Source organism: Callorhinus ursinus, unplaced genomic scaffold (genome assembly GCF_003265705.2).
Source record: "Callorhinus ursinus isolate GAN/ISIS: 27379988/994484 unplaced genomic scaffold, GSC_fseal_2.0 scaffold39, whole genome shotgun sequence".
NCBI classification, from domain to species: domain Eukaryota; kingdom Metazoa; phylum Chordata; class Mammalia; order Carnivora; family Otariidae; genus Callorhinus; species Callorhinus ursinus.
This window is the reverse complement of record NW_027397101.1, coordinates 13004275-13020430: the sequence shown is the minus strand read 5'-3', so window position 1 is coordinate 13020430 and position 16156 is coordinate 13004275. Positions and strand designations below refer to the sequence as shown.

The 16156-nt window shown below is 34.2% G+C and overlaps 1 non-coding gene across 1 annotated transcript; it reads right to left on the bottom strand.

Annotated features, from left to right (window-relative positions):
- Positions 1 to 2019: 2019 nt before the first annotated feature.
- Positions 2020 to 2122, bottom strand: LOC112836296 (U6 spliceosomal RNA). Its single transcript, XR_003211445.1, has one exon. It is a non-coding gene; the product is annotated as a U6 spliceosomal RNA (small nuclear RNA).
- Between the last annotated feature and the right edge of the window lie 14034 nt (positions 2123 to 16156).

The window sequence follows — 16156 nt, the reverse complement described above, 5'->3', positions numbered from 1 at the left end:
TTTATCTGATATTAGAGTTGTACTTCAAATTTTATGAAATACCAATTTTAGTGATTAATCACTTCGAAATCCCCTATTTTCTGTTTTTCAACTTCCATTGCTCAAGCATGATAATAACAAATATTACTTCCCTAAATCTAGCTCTGTTTACTACTAGAGGACATCAGAATACAATTCTATCCATTCTATATTTGTCTCAAACTCAAAGAAAGGCCCTACCCTTTTCCAAACCTGTCTATAGGGGCTTGCACAGTGGAATTCAAAACACCACAAATTCCATGTCTGTGTCATCCCTGCAAAGCCATCCTTGGTAACTGCCAAAGTCACACTGAGTCAGTGCCACACTGTGCCTTATTGGATGGAAATTATGCTGATGTGTCAATATCTCAGAACTATTGGAGCCTGCAAAGAAAGTTGAGATCTCTGATCTCAATACAAAAAGAAATATGGTGTGCTCTCCTCATAAGTGGGGAAAGAATCTTACTTCCTAACTATGCTAATCCATGAATCCCTAGACAATGCTTTGGTTTTCAGACAGGTCTTTGTGGAATTACTGTATCTGTACTTTCTACCAAATTCTTCTCCTCAGAGTTAGGTACACATTGGTGAATATTAGGCTAGGAATAATGTGATACTTAACACTGGGTTGTTCAACTTCCCTCTTCCCTACCTTCCCCGTTAGACCCTGAGATAGTATTTTAGGCCTTGTGTGCCTGATCGTCCATTCTCCTTTGATGAGATATTGCTTGGAGGTTCTACAATTTCTTATATAAATTGTTCATGGCTGGACATGGCCCTCAGACCCTCCAGTGGAGCTCCTATATGCATGCATCCTTTGATAAGCAAAGCTAAGTTCAAGGTGACATGGGAAATTGAGGTCCACGCAGGTGAGAATGACTTCCCTAGAGTCTCACAGCCAGTGACAGGACAAAAACACAATTTACTGTTATGAGTTCATTGCAGCACACAGCTTCTCAGGGACTCTTGGTCAACATCTCCTTAAAACACAACCAATATCATTCGACACCAAATTATGTAAAGGTCACTTTGAAAATAGAATCAGTAAGAAAGAGATATTAGAAGAAAAGTTAATTCCTATTTCCTTAATTTTTACCTAATGATCTTTTTCTTTTCTTTTTTTTAAATTTTGTTTATTTATTTGACAGAGAGAGACACAGCGAGAGAGGGAACACTAGCAGGGGGAGTGGGAGAGGGAGAAGCAGGCTTCCTGGGCTCGATCCCAGAACCCTGAGATCATGACCTGAGCCGAAGGCAGACGCTTAACGAATGAGCCACCCAGGTGCCCCCTAATGATCTTTTTCAAGATCCCACTGTCCTAAATGGGATCTTGAAAAAGATCTATGCATTTAGTTGTCATCTCTATTTAGGCTCCTTTTGGCTATGACAGTTTCTCAAACTTACTTTTTCATGATGTCAGAGTTCTTGAGAAGCACTGGTCAAGTATTATAGGATGCTCCTCTGCTGGGACTTGTCTACACGTTTTTCTCCTAAGGAGACTTGGGTTTTAGAGAGGAAAATCACAGAGGATCACATATCATTTTCATTATATCATATCAAGAGTACACAGCATCAACATGATTTATGACTGCTAATGTTAACCATGACTACTCACTCCCTAAATGAATGTTTGCGATTTTCCCCACTGTGAAGTTACTCTTTCCCCCCATTTCTATACTTTACTTTTGGAACAAAGTTTCTGTGGCACAGTCTATATGTCATGGGTGGAGAGTTACACTTCCCCTTCTTTAGGGCAGGAAATCTAAATCAATTATTTGTAATTCTGTATGGAAGATTTATCTCTTCTTCCTCCATTCATTAATTCATTAAATCATTTATTTATACTCATGGAATCATAGACATTTATTTTATACTTTGCATTATAATCCAATACTACTTTATTTTGTTGTTCTAATTATTCCTTTCAGTTTTGGCCACTGGAAACTCTTTCCATTAGCTCATGGGCTCTTTGACAAGAATGTGTTGTTGCTGTGTTGTTCTTTTAATATGGAACACTTCATGAATTTGCATGTCATCCTTGCTCAGGAGCCATGCTAATCTTCTCTGTATCATTCTAATTTAAGTTTGTGCTGCCAAAGCTAGCATTAATGTGTTTTTGCTTTTGTTTTCTTTCACCACTTCCTTACTTTTTGGCACAGCAAGATTCTCCAGTCTCATCTTACACATTTCCTTCCCTAGTCCTAGAATCAGCGATTCTCCAAGGAATATTATTTAAAACCAAGATTTGGTCCTTAGGGTGTGCACATTGTTGCTGGGGTGTTATTTCTTTTAGGCTTTCTCATCTGACAGAGCAAAGAAATATATGTTTGTATACTAACCCCCATATATAAACATATCTACATATATATGTATATATAGATGGATACATAATATGTAACCATCTGTAACAATATTAACCTAAATATGAGTTCTTACTGAGAGTAGTTACTTTGAAATTTCTCTTGCCTCCCAATTTTTATTCTTTTCACATTTCCTGGTTTTATTCTGTGTTCCAATTATCTCCTTTAAATTAGGCTTGCTCATTTAAATAACAGCATGCTGGAAGCTTCTAAAGAGCCACCATCAACATACTAGTAGCTGCTAATTAGAACTCTGAAATAAATGAGGTAACTTAATAAAACCTAATTGAGAGGTAGGAGTCTGATGGGCAGCCCCAATGTTTTTGTTTTTGGTTTTAAGATTTATTTATTTATTTTGGAGAGAGAGAGAGCAGAAGCAGGGGGAGGGGCAGAGGGAGAGAAAGAAAACCCTCAAGCAGACTCCCCATTGAGTGCAGAGCCCAACTCGGGCTCAGTCCCAGGACCTTGAGATTATGATCTGAGCCGAAATCAAGAGTCAGTCACTCAACCAACTGAGCCACCCAAGCACCCCACAGCCCCAATATTTAAGACACAAACCCAGAAGAGGTACAACCATTATTGAGTGTTGTTATTGAAGATCTCAGAATGTTTGTTCATAGCCAATTAATCTTAATTCTCCCAACAAGTTTTATTTTTTTCAAGCCTCCATGTTTTTTCATGTGTTGTTTGCTTTGTCTAGACTTCTCTACACAAATTATTCCAGTTGGTAAATTTCTTTTTACCATTCTTTTTTTTTAAGATTTTATTTATTTGAAAAAGAGAGAGCGAGAGAAAGCCTGAGTGGAGAGAGGCACCTAGGGAGAGGGAGAAGCAGACTCCCCATTGAGCAGGGAGCCTGACACAGGACTGGATCCCAGGACCCTAAGATCATGACCTGACCCGAAGGTAGACACTTAACTGACTGAGCTGCCCAAGCACTCCTTTTTCTTTTTTTTTTTTAAGATTTTTTTTATTTATTTGACAGAAAGAGACAGCGAGAGAGGGAACACATGCAGGGAGCATGGGAGAGGAAGAAGCAGGCTTCAAGCTGAGCAGGGAGCCCAAAGCGGGGCTCGATTCCAGGACCCTGGGATCATGACTTGAGCTGAAAGCAGATGCTTAACAACTGAGCCACCCAGGCGCCCCACCCCTCTTTTTACCATTCTATACTTCTTCTCCCACCACCTAACTCCCGTTTAAATGTAACTGTTCCAGTGAATTTTTTTTTGATCTCTTAACCCAAATGGTTATATGTATCTTTCATTCCAATTTTGTAGTAACTGCCTTTCTTATGATGTTTACCTTATTGTAGTATAATTGTGTGTTTAAATGTTTTTGTCTTTCGTAAGTTGCCAATTTTCTGAAATCATTTACTACTACTAATTCTAAAACCGTATCTGGCACATAGTAGACATTCAAAAAAACCTTTATGAATAGAGTAATTGAATTAATTAAAGAAGATAATATTTTATAGGGATTAGAAGGACAAGCAGATAGATGAATTTGACAATGAAACTTAGAACAAAGTTATATTAGGGTTGTTAACTCTGGAAAAGTCTCCAGTCCCAAATTATCTACTCCATTTACCTGTCACAGGGTCTGAAATTCACCATTAGAATTTCTTTCATTCAGTTCAATTTCTTTTTGTTCAAAGTATCATTTTTCAAAGTGAAAATATATCCATTCAGGTTAACCTTTTAACTGATAGTTAATATACTGTCAATCCTTAATGCCTTAGTGTGTGAAATCATCAGATCTCGTGATAGCTTTAATACTGAACACTGACTCATAGGCAGAAGAGAGTTTGTTTCTTAAGAGCATTAATGTTGATATTAAACTGGTGCAAAATCTGTTTTGCCCTTTATAATTTTTGACTTGATAATGAATAATTAACCTCCCCCAAATCTCAATTTTCTCATTTGTGAAGGCTTCTAGAATCTGTATAGTTGAAAATTTTTATGAAGATTAAAGATTGCACAAATGTTATCCCAGTGCCTCATACTCACTAAGACTAAGCACTCAATAAATATCCTACTATTTTCATATTCCTCAGGAATGAGAATTTTGATGAGTTTGGTAGAGAGAGATTTTTTTGTTTTATAATGAATTGCCTACATTGGAAAACCTCAGGTAGGATATTAAAGGGATTTGTAGAATTTTCCCAAAACCCAAGACATCTTGGAACCTGGATGAAGCACTTCCAACCTAGAGAGTTGGAACCTGGAGGAAGCAGATTAAAGAAAAAGGAAAAATTAGATTTACTGTTAGCATGGGTTAGAGTATATCCATGATGTATGTTGAAAAGAAATAATTTGTCTATTTTAAAGTATTATGGAGGGTTTTGTTGGCTTGGAGAAACTGAAAGTTGACCAGTGATTCATTCTTTCAACAAGCGGTTACTGACAACACACTATAAATGGTCTAGGCAATAATCTAAGCACTGAGGATATAGCAGTAAACAATAGAGAAAAAAGTCTGTACTCACATTTAAATGTTAGTGGAGGAGAAATATTTCTCTATGCTGGAAATATGGCTCCAATGGCAAATGGATTTTCATGTTACAATGATTAAAAGTAGGTTATGCTTTACTCTTTTGAAATATATCAAGATAGCTTCTAGAATACGATAACATATCTATTATACACTTAACATGTGTAAGGGACTATATTAACCCCTCTATCAAATAACTAAACTCTCACAACAAATTTATGATGTAGGTTATCATTATTAGCTTAATTTTTCCAATGAAAGAACTGAATCCCAGAGAAAGTAATTAATTAACTTTTCTGAGGTCACATAACTACTGAATGTTACAGTCAGTATTCACAGCCAGAATTCTGACACCAGAGCTCTTAACCACTACCTTATATAGTAAAGTTTAAGACAAATAAGAATGTCCTCTACCAGCCTGCTGCTGTCATCATTTTTCCCTAAGACTCCACAGAGAATAGTCTATTGGCACATCTCCAATACTCTCTCCCTGCATAGTCATTCTCTTCCAAATCCATAGGACATGAGTCATTCAGGAAAGAAATCTGAACCAAAGTGGGCTGCATTTTTGCAGCTTAGGTCACACATGATTTTTATTTTTAATTGAATACACAAAAATCAATACACTAGTCGGTCTGGGAACACTTTTATTTTTTCTTTACTAAAAGGATATATATATATATATATATATATATATATACACACACACACACATATGTAATAGAATAGAATATACCTTTAATCATAGTTTTTAAATACACCAATTCCATACCTACTACCAAAAAATACATCGGATTTAATACTTTGTACAAATAACATAGCCAGGGTAACATTAATAGACTGCTCTAATAGCAGTTGGCAATAAAAGCATTCCGTAAGAAAGGGGAAAAGAGCAAGAAAAATGATTCAAGAAATAGCCAATAACTATAAGGCAAAATTGTTAAAATACATGAATTCTTGATTTCTTTAATGGATTGCCAGTTTTTAGGCAAGGAAATAGTACTAATCTCAAGGCATTTACACAGGATCTAAGATCCATATTTTAAAATATCTAAATCACTCACCTTATTCCTGTTTAGTTAACTGTCACAAAATGAAAATTCTGTGGGTTAATGGAATCATTGAAGCACACACTGAATAAGAATTTGTTGAAAATAATAAGGATACTCTCTCTAAAACCCAAGGAATATCATTAATTTGTTTCACAGAAATCCTGAAATCTGATTTAGACCACATGATCAGCACTGAGGTTTTTTTTAATTATTTATTATCCACTGATATTCCTTATGCTTACACATAATCTTCAACTAGGACTAAAAAACATGCCAGTATACAAGGATTTATAATGTTTACTTCTTAGTTCATGTTTGCTTTGAATTTGAATTCGATCATAATTAGTCTCTGACAGCCGTCCTTTACTGTACCAGATCCTCTCTCATGTGTCTATTTTTCTTTAATTTACCTAGAACTTTTTTTTAAAAGTAAAGAGTCTTTTTCTTAATCATTGTAGATATTTTAAAATATCCTATTATAATTCTAGTTTCATGTATAGGATATAGAATTAAGTGATAGTTTCAAGCAAGGAACAGACATGAGAAGTTATAGAACCATTTATAAGAATTAAGTATAACATAATTTCTCATTTAGTATTTTTATTGCTATTTCACATTTATAATTACAATACAAAAGTGATTTTAAATCTTTCTTATGCTACCCTTCTTTGCAGTACCATGATTTAACATAAGTACTTGTATTTTCAGTTTTAACTTAAGTATAGAAAAATGCTAACTTTTTTATTCTCTTAAACTAAAATGGGCAGTATGTCATAATTAAATACTAGAATAGAAAATCTCAGCAGAAGAGGGATCAAATTCCACCTTCATTATTTACACATTGTGTGATTTAGAGCAAGGCACTTAACCCCTTTAAAATACAGGGCACTCATCTGTAAAAGTGAGGTCAATTATATTTGCTTCATATAGTGGTTGTGAGGATGAATGGTAATGCAAACAATAGATGGCTTGACATAAAGTAGGTTGCTCTCTATGCCTGTGAACTTTGGATTATATTGTTAGTCTTCTCTTTTTCAAAGAGTATCCTGTTAATTTCTGAAACAAATTGGTAATTAAATAAATATCTGTACTGTAAATTAAAATTCTTTAACAAGAGAAGGTAACAGAAATCCTTTTCTATATTCACAGAACACCAGGTCATGCACCTTTGGGACTCAGAGAAATTTTAAGTCATGTTAGCATGTAGGTAAAGCAGGTTTCAGCCCAGCTGTGTTTGTGTATATATATCACACGTGTGAGCATCTCTGCCTCTGTAGATCTTAATTGGGAGAGGAATGTGATTCACTTTGTCAGTTTCAGTTTCAAGGTGTTTTTCACATCTTGAAAGTGTTGGATGAGTTTAAATGTTGAATACAGGCTTTGGGGGTTTGAAGAAGCGAAGAACTGAAAATCTGGGTTAAGGTATTTTAGAAGAAACATACTACATTCCAAGTCATTTCAACAACAGCATGGAAGAGGGGCCAGGATATTGATATCCAAATTCAGATTGATTGCAATTGATTAGAGGCATGATTTAGAAATAATACTTAGTATGGAAAATATGCATGAAAATGATATTTAAAAAAAGCCACTAACAACTTGTAGAACGGTCAAATCTAAAAGGCAAAGGGCATGAGTCAGTAACACAGTGATATACTTGTCTTTTTCCTTGAGAAGCCCCGATGGTATGTTAAAATTAACAGATACATTTTTTTAAATGGAAGTGCAAGCAATGTCCTAATATTTCCTCTGTATTCAAAACCCCGTTAACTAAACATGAATTAAATCAAAGTGAAAAGAGATAGCAATGTTTCTAATCAACTTTGTTTTATTTATGACTGGCTAATTTTGTTTTTTGTTTTGTTTTGTTTTGCTTTTTTAATGTGACTATTTTCTGGAAATAAAAATACTAAATGAGAAATTTTCATTAAGACTACAAGCATATGAAACTACCTTATTAGAATATAATAAAAACAGGAACAATAATGGCAGCTTATATTTGCTGATTGTTTTAAATACCAGTGTGATATGTTTCATTGAATTATTCCCTATGCTTTATCAGTTTATTCTTTATCAGACAAGAAGACTGAAATTTGGAAAGGGAAAGTTTCTCATGGTCATATAGAATATGCACACATTGATTTCAATTTTCCTTGAGAATGTAAACAGATGAAATGGGTTTAAGTTGCAACTATAAAGGAATGTCATTAATATTAGAGATTTTTAAACGGAGAAGCAATAGCCAAGGTGATGCCACTTGATCCATTGAGAAGGCAACAAATAACCTCTCTTCCTCTTGAGTTCAGTTAAGTGTTCTTCTTAGAGGTAGGTTTAACATGGGCTTCAGGAATTTTGGCTATGCCTGAAAATTGTATGCAAAATCATATGTGTATGTGAGTGTGAGAATGTCTACGAATCTTTGTGTGTTTGTATTTGGATGTGTAGGTGATTTGGATGTATTTCGGTTTATTTTTTTTTAAAGATTTTATTTATTTATTTATTTGAGAGAGAGTAAGATAGAGAGAGAGAGCATGAGAGGGGGGAGGGTCAGAAGGAGAAGCAGACTCCCTGCTGAGCAGGGAGCCTGGTGCAGGACTCAATCCCGGGACTCCAGGATCATGACCTGAGCCGAAGGCGGTAGCTTAACCAACTGAGCCACCCAGGTTCCCCTCAGTTTATTTTTTTAAGGGACAAAAGGACCAATAGTTATCATCCAATTTTCAGAAGTTCCTATGATACAAAAAAAAAGTTTATAAGCAAGTCATTGTTTCATAGGTAGCAATGTTTTAAATTAGCTAATGGATAATCTGAGGTATATTAAACATTTTAAGAGTTTATTTGCACAAAAATGGCTTGGAAGTTTGATTGGCTACAACCTTATATTGATTGGTGTTTGCCTTATTTGGAAAAGGTTGGTAGGTTGTGTGTGATTAGTTGTTGTTGGGTTTCAATTTGTTAACTTTGAGGCATTTACAGGCTTAGGTTTTGGTTTGCTTATGTGGGCTGCTAACGTATTTGAACCACCAACCTAATGGCCTCTTTGTTTAATTAATTTAACAACATCAGTGGTTCGAATATTACAACCCTGAGATCAAGACCTGAGCTGAGAACTAGAGTCCGACCCTCAACTAACTGAGCCACCCAGGGCCCCCAACAATTGTTATTTTAAAGATAAGGAGACTGGTCCTTAAGGAATTTATTGATAGAAATTCACAGAGGTAATGTAAAATGACACTGGGATAAACATCCAGTATTTTCTGACTGCAGAGACAGTAATCTTAACCCCTATATTTTCTCTCTATTCTTATATTCCTGGCTTATATTCTTTGGTCAGCTTCCCTAACTTTGTAATGGTCAGGATAAGGAGGGATCATTTCTCAAAGCAACTGGATTCACATGGGTCTCAAATTGAGGGCTGTTGGCCCACTGAACTATTTAGAGCAGCATTTGTAGGGAGGGTGATAAGCAATGATTCCAGAAGCAGGAGACCTTGATTTTAGCCCCAAATAAGTGCTAAGAATTCCCAGAATAAAGAAATCCTTATCTCTTGTCCATATATCTCCTATCATATTTCAACACAAATATTTTTGTTTTTTTATTCTCCCTAGAGAGCTACGTTTTAATATTATATCAAATACAAGTCACGTAAGTGTCAATGTAGGATTTATATTTTGTATTATCACCAAGCTTAGGAGACACATGAGGCTTTCTTTTTTATGATATTTATTTTATCTGTACAGAAAGAGGCTGGTGGACAACCCACTGAAGCTAGTATTCATTGGGATACTGCTAATAGAACAAATACTCCATCAGATAAAGAGGCCTCTCTCTTTCATAAATATATCTCATATATATGAGATATATTTATATAGATATAGATATAGATATAGATTATATCACCATTTTAGCCTTAATTTAATATTCCAGATCTCTTTACATTTCCACTATGTTAATTATGATTCACAACCTCTGACTTCCCTTACACCCCTCCAGTAAATCATTACATTTTCAGGAAAAGCCTGTTGAGTATTTTCCGTGAGTAAAAGAAAATACAAATCTTTTATGCCAACATAGTAACACATGAGAATAAGTCATAATGATGTGAACTTACATGTTACCTTTACAAGGTTCTTATGTTTAGTCTAAGAACATCCATATTTACAAGAAAAGATTATAATAGTTGAAACAACACAAATATGGGTGAGTTGGAGATACAACTGAAACAACAAATGTGTTCAAAAATGCATATTTGGATTTGAATGTTTAAACATTTATACAAAACCTCAAAACTCTTTGTCTTTAGCTGTAACTAGGTTTCTTTATAATACGACGCACCTCAGACACCAGTCTCCGTGTTTAAATCAGACTTGTATATGCAACTCCCATGCCATTACAATGGGCAAAGTTGTATTTTTTTAGCCTCCTTGGATGGGACCCATACAAGTCTTTCTCAGTAATAACCAGAACATGAGAAGTCTTTCTTTCAGATGTGCAAGGACTGCAATCCAAAGGGGAAAACAAACAAAAACAAACATTCATTTATTGTGCCATTTGGAAGATAGTTTTTACACATTTATATGTGTATATATTTATAAGTGTTGTTTGGTGTTAGAATGGCTCTTTTTCACATTCTTTATATGTCAATTATTTTTATAAATTCGCCTTTTTCTTTCTGGTCAAGTATTTGTTTATTTTAACATATTCTCTTGAATATACTAGTATCATTTTAGTTTTATCTCTCATCATTCTACCCTGTGGTGAAATACACAGAATTCTCATTATCTTGGTGTAAGTTTATTTTGTTTTATTTTTATTATTTATTTATTTTTATTATTTTCCTTATGCTGTGCATTTGTTTTCTGTGACTTATTCATTTCACTGGTATAAATATAAATGTCTTTCAAGGCATTTTTTCATCTTTTGCCATTGATTTTTAATGATCTTGAATCTAGACATAATTTAGGATCTTCTAAAATTATATTTCTGTTTCAACTACATAATGGGTATGCATATAAATATAGACATGGCATATATATGTATATGTATGCATAATAATATATACTTGTAAATAGGTGGATTTTTTCCATTTTTCATTTGATATCAATTGATATATGGCATAAATATATAATTCTATGTATCATAAATATACAAATCATATTTTATTCCTTTATAAAATATAGGTATCTCATGTGAAAATAAATTGTATTTTAGTTAATTTAATCAGTTTTCGGGGGCGCCTGGGTGGCTCAGTTGGTTAAGCGACTGCCTTCGGCTCAGGTCATGATCCTGGAGTCCCGGGATCGAGTCCCACATCGGGCTCCCTGCTCAGCAGAGAGTCTGCTTCTCCCTCTGACCTTTCCCCCTCTCATGTGCTCTCTCTCTCTCTCATTCTCTCTCTCAAATAAATAAATAAAACCTTTAAAAAATCAGTTTTCGGGCACCTGGGTGGCTCAGTCATTTAAGCATCTGTCTTCTGTTCAGGTGTTGATCTCAGGGTCCTTGGATTGAGCTCCATGTGGGGCTTTCTGCTCAGTGGAGATTCTGCTTTTCCCTCTCCCTCTACCCCCACCCCTGCTCACTCTCTCTCTCAAATAAATAAATAAAGTCTTCAAAAAATTTAATCAGTTTTCATTTCAGTATACCATGATGAATATAATAATTGGATAAAAAATGTTAGCCCTATCAGATTTTCATGATCTGAGCCTGGAGTTAAATAAAAGTAATCCAAGAATTGTTAGCATCTATAAAGACAAATATTCATAGCATCAAGTCTAATAGCAGTATTGATCCTCCCATAGATAATTCCTGCTGCTGTTATTCACCAATTTAATGCTGCTTATTGGCTTATTGTATCACCTCTCACTAATTCATGGGCCCAAAGACATTTTGATTCATACCCTTAGTCTTTCCACATAAACATACTGTGATAAAAGCTGTCTGAGTCTGAAATGTAAATTAGTGAAGAATTAATCAGTTTGGCAAAGGTGTTAAACAACACTCTAGCATGGTGACAACTTCAAGACATTTATTCAGCAGGCAGTTTGAAGATTAAACTTACTATTGATTTAGGGTTGGGTCAGTAATTCATTTGTTAATAGGAACTCAACTGTGTAATTTAACATTTTGACAATAAGTGAATTGGATCTTAATATAGGACTTAAAATCTTATAAAAATGTATGTTTTTGGCCAGCCATATAACTTGACTTTCTCCAACATAGACCTTTCCTTCCTTTCCCTAGGTTTCTGTCTATCTTTCTGCATATAAACAGCCTGATGCTTTTACTCTGGAGATTCCTGTTTTGAAAAATTTTTAAAAAGTTTAGCTACACTCTTCAATGTGAATTTCAGCCATAACAGCAAGCAGCTTGATGCTGTTTGTTGGAATACCTTTCTCATTCTATAAAATGTCAAACCACTAGATAAAATGTTCAGAAATATAGGACACAGAAATGTTTTGACCAGTGTTGTTCTCACCACTTGGAAAATAATTGGGATATGTTTCACAAGACAGAACTGCTAGAATGGGGTTATGATCAGAAAGGAAATTCATCTAAACTCAAAGCTCAAAATTGTCCTTGATTTTAGGTGATGGTCCCGAGATTTGAGAACATACCCACCAAAGTATAAACATAATTCAACCATTGTTATTATATTTTGAATATGAAATTTGGGTATCAAATTTTTACTTAACAGTTACTTAGATTATACATTCCTCGGTTTTAACTACGAGGCCATTATATCTCACTCTCTAAAATTTTCTTGATACCAGTGAAACAGAATTCCTAAGAAGGCAAGAATAACTGGTGATAGTCAAGCTCACAACAATTGTTCTCAAAACCTCTTTTGAAGTTATCTCAGGTCAGCAATGACAAGTTCTTTGTTTCTATTGTCTTGGGTACAGTTTCTGCTTTAAGTTATATTTCTTAGACTTATCTCAAAAAAAAAAGAGCTTACCAGCATAGAGAATTAAAGACCATAACTTAATTGACTACAGTCTTAAAAGATACCAGGTCATTATCAATAATTGAAGAATGTTAACATTCTCCACCTTCCTAATTTACAAACTATGTGTTCATACAAAATACATATATATCACATACAAACATAGGAATGCCATAATGGGTACTAAATTTCCCCCAAACAATCCATGAAAGTCCATTTAATCTGCAATGAGATTCAAACGTAGAACTATAACTAGCCTATTTCTGGTATCTAGGAGCAACAGGTCACATGATACAGGAAGGAAAAGAAAGATACCTCCCCATTCCTTCCCCACACACTTTTGATTCAGGAAAAAAATAAGAAAATTTTCTATAATTTTTCTGTTACTTTCCTATTTTTCCCCTCTATTTTTCTTCAGTTCTATTACCATTTTTTCATTGTCTTCCTTTACTAAAAATCTTTCTAAATCATTTGCCTCCACATAATCAAAACTTCTACACTTCAACTAATTATTAATTTATACGGATTCCCATGATGCCCATTAATTATTTTTTACTCATATTAAGTGGGAATAATATCCAGTTCCTCATGCTGGTCAATTAAATTTTTGTTTTGGAAACCGGTAGTCTTTTTAGCTAAGTAAGATAAACACTCAGGTATTGTGGAAAGATGCGTATTTGGGCAGAGATCCCAAAAGATGAGAGAGGCCTTCTCTGGAATGTACACTTCAGCATAAGTTTCCATAGGTGCTCTTTCTGCTTTTCATGTTTTCCCCTCCTTTCTCCATCTCAGAATCTAAAAATTCTTTAAGAATTCTTAGGTATTTTAATAATTGGCCCAATCGCTGCAATACTAGGGAGGTTCCCCAGAGAAGGGCTAAGTATAACTGCTTTTGCATTCAGGTTATTTGTAATTTGTGATTTGCTGGTAGAAACACAAGGATTTAAATCTCTTTGGATAAAGAAAAGTGCACATTAATACTCTTCTAGGTCCTTGCTTTTTCATTTCTCATTAAGCTAAAAGCTAAATGAGTCCCTGAGCTCTGTGATCATGGCCCCTAGAGTTTTTCCAGTTTACTCTTAACACCCTCCTGCTTAGCTCAGTCTGCTACTTTATTCTCATTTTTATTCTTGCTGTCTGTGAATAAATAATATCTTATCATAATCCTTCTTTATGTCTTTCAATCCTCACTTTTTACCCCAGTCAGGTGTCTATACTTGCCCTTTCTCTAAGTGGATTAAGTCTTGGGCTGGACCCATCAGATATTTATTTCCCAGGCAGAAGTATGTGGATCTATTCTGAAGTAGGTTTTTTCCCTTTCAAGATTTCTATGTTCCCAGCAACTTCTCTTTTGAACTCAGGCCTTGTTTCTGACATTGTCTCTTGTCTTAACAGACATTTAGTATTCCTAGACACCTAACATTTATTTTCAGCATGTGTGTAGTATGTGGCTTGAAGTCACTTGTTCCATTTCTGACTTGCTCCTTGGATTCAATATATAGCTTTTGTAATTCAAATGCACTCCTCTATTTGGTTTAACATTGGGAAGTGATGGTCAGCTAACTTGTTTTGTCAAAAGTGATTTTAGAACAGTAGTGACTTATAAGATCCAAGATTTTGACTCTCAATCACCCATCCATCTAGGTACCTATCTAGTCTGTGTCTGTCTTTATCAATCTGATTGAGGTATGTATCTTTGTCTCTTAGATAAATACCTTGGATCAAATGGTAGGTGAAAGTTTAACATTTTAAGGACCTTACAGGTCCTTAAATTTTTACAGTGTATTGTTCTGTTTTATATTCACATTAGCAGTATAAGAGAGTTATATGAGAATTCAAGTTGTTCCATATAATTAATAATACTAAATATTGCCAGCTTTTTAATTTTAACCATTCTCATGGGTGTGTAATAGTATCTTGTTGTGATTTTAATTTGCATTTACCTGATGAGAAACTGTCACATATGCACTGCATGCACTTAGCTATTTGCATAGGTTCTTTTGTGAAATATCTGTTCAAATATGCTCATTTCTTATTAGGGAATGTATCTTCTTTATGACTAAGTTATAAGACTTCTTTATATATTGTGCATATAAATCTTTTGTCAGCTATGTGTATTATGAATATTTTCTCTCAGGGTGTAACTTGATTTTCTGTTCTTAATGGGGTCTTTCCAGAGGAAAAAAAATTAATTTTGATAATACTCAATTTATTATTTTTTCTTTTATGGCTTATGCTTTTATGCCCTAATTAGGAAATCTTTGCCTACACCAAAGTCACATAGAGTTTCTACTACATTTTCTTCTAAAAGTACTATATTTTTGTTTTCACTTTTAGACTCATGATCCATTTTGTGTTAATTTTTATGTCTGATGTGAGGGAAGGGTAGATGCTCATTTTATTTTCCCTTTTGGATATCCAATTGTTGAAGCACCATTTCTGAAAAAGCTTTCCTCTCCCCATTGATGGCCTTGGCACTTTAAAAAATGTCAATTGACTAAACTATATTTCTGAACTCTACTATTTCCCATTCATCTATATGTCTATCCTTCTGCAAGTATAACACTCTGGATAAAAACAGATGTAAAATAAATCTTGAATTCACATAGGATAAGTGCTGTGGTTTTCTTTTTCTCTGGTTATTTCTTTGTTTATTCTAGATAGTTGACTTTCCATATACATATTAGAATCAACTTGTCAAATTTTTAACATAAGTTTACTAAAATCCTCTTAAAGAATACAAGCTATATCACCAAAAAAAAAAGTATACTTTTGCTCACAGTGTTAATGCTAGATTCTAGAAAAGGTAATTATATTGGCATATATTAAATATTTGTATGGCCTATAAATTGACAAAGAAATGACTTTTGCTTGTGTAGTTTAGAAAAAAAAGCAATAGAGTTAGAATCAGAACTGAGAGATTTTAGTATTAGAACTGTTAGTATAAAGAATTTAGAGAATGTGAAAAATAACATTTTTCTCATGCATAAACAAGCATATTTAATTATATCTTCTATAAGTTCTCTTTTATTCATAGGTTACAGATATACTTTTTACAAAGACTCCTCTAAGCCAATTTAGCATGTCCCTAATATTTTATTTTTACTTCTACTATAGCAATTATTACACTATATTTTAATATTTTCTTTATCTGTTTCCCTCCTTCTTTTTTGAGCACAATGGGGGCAGGGACAGTATCTTCTTTTTATCTTTATATCCTGATCACTAGGCACAGTCTGCCCCAAGCACATTTCATGAAGGATACATGATTGAAAGGCCAAGCAAATTTTTGG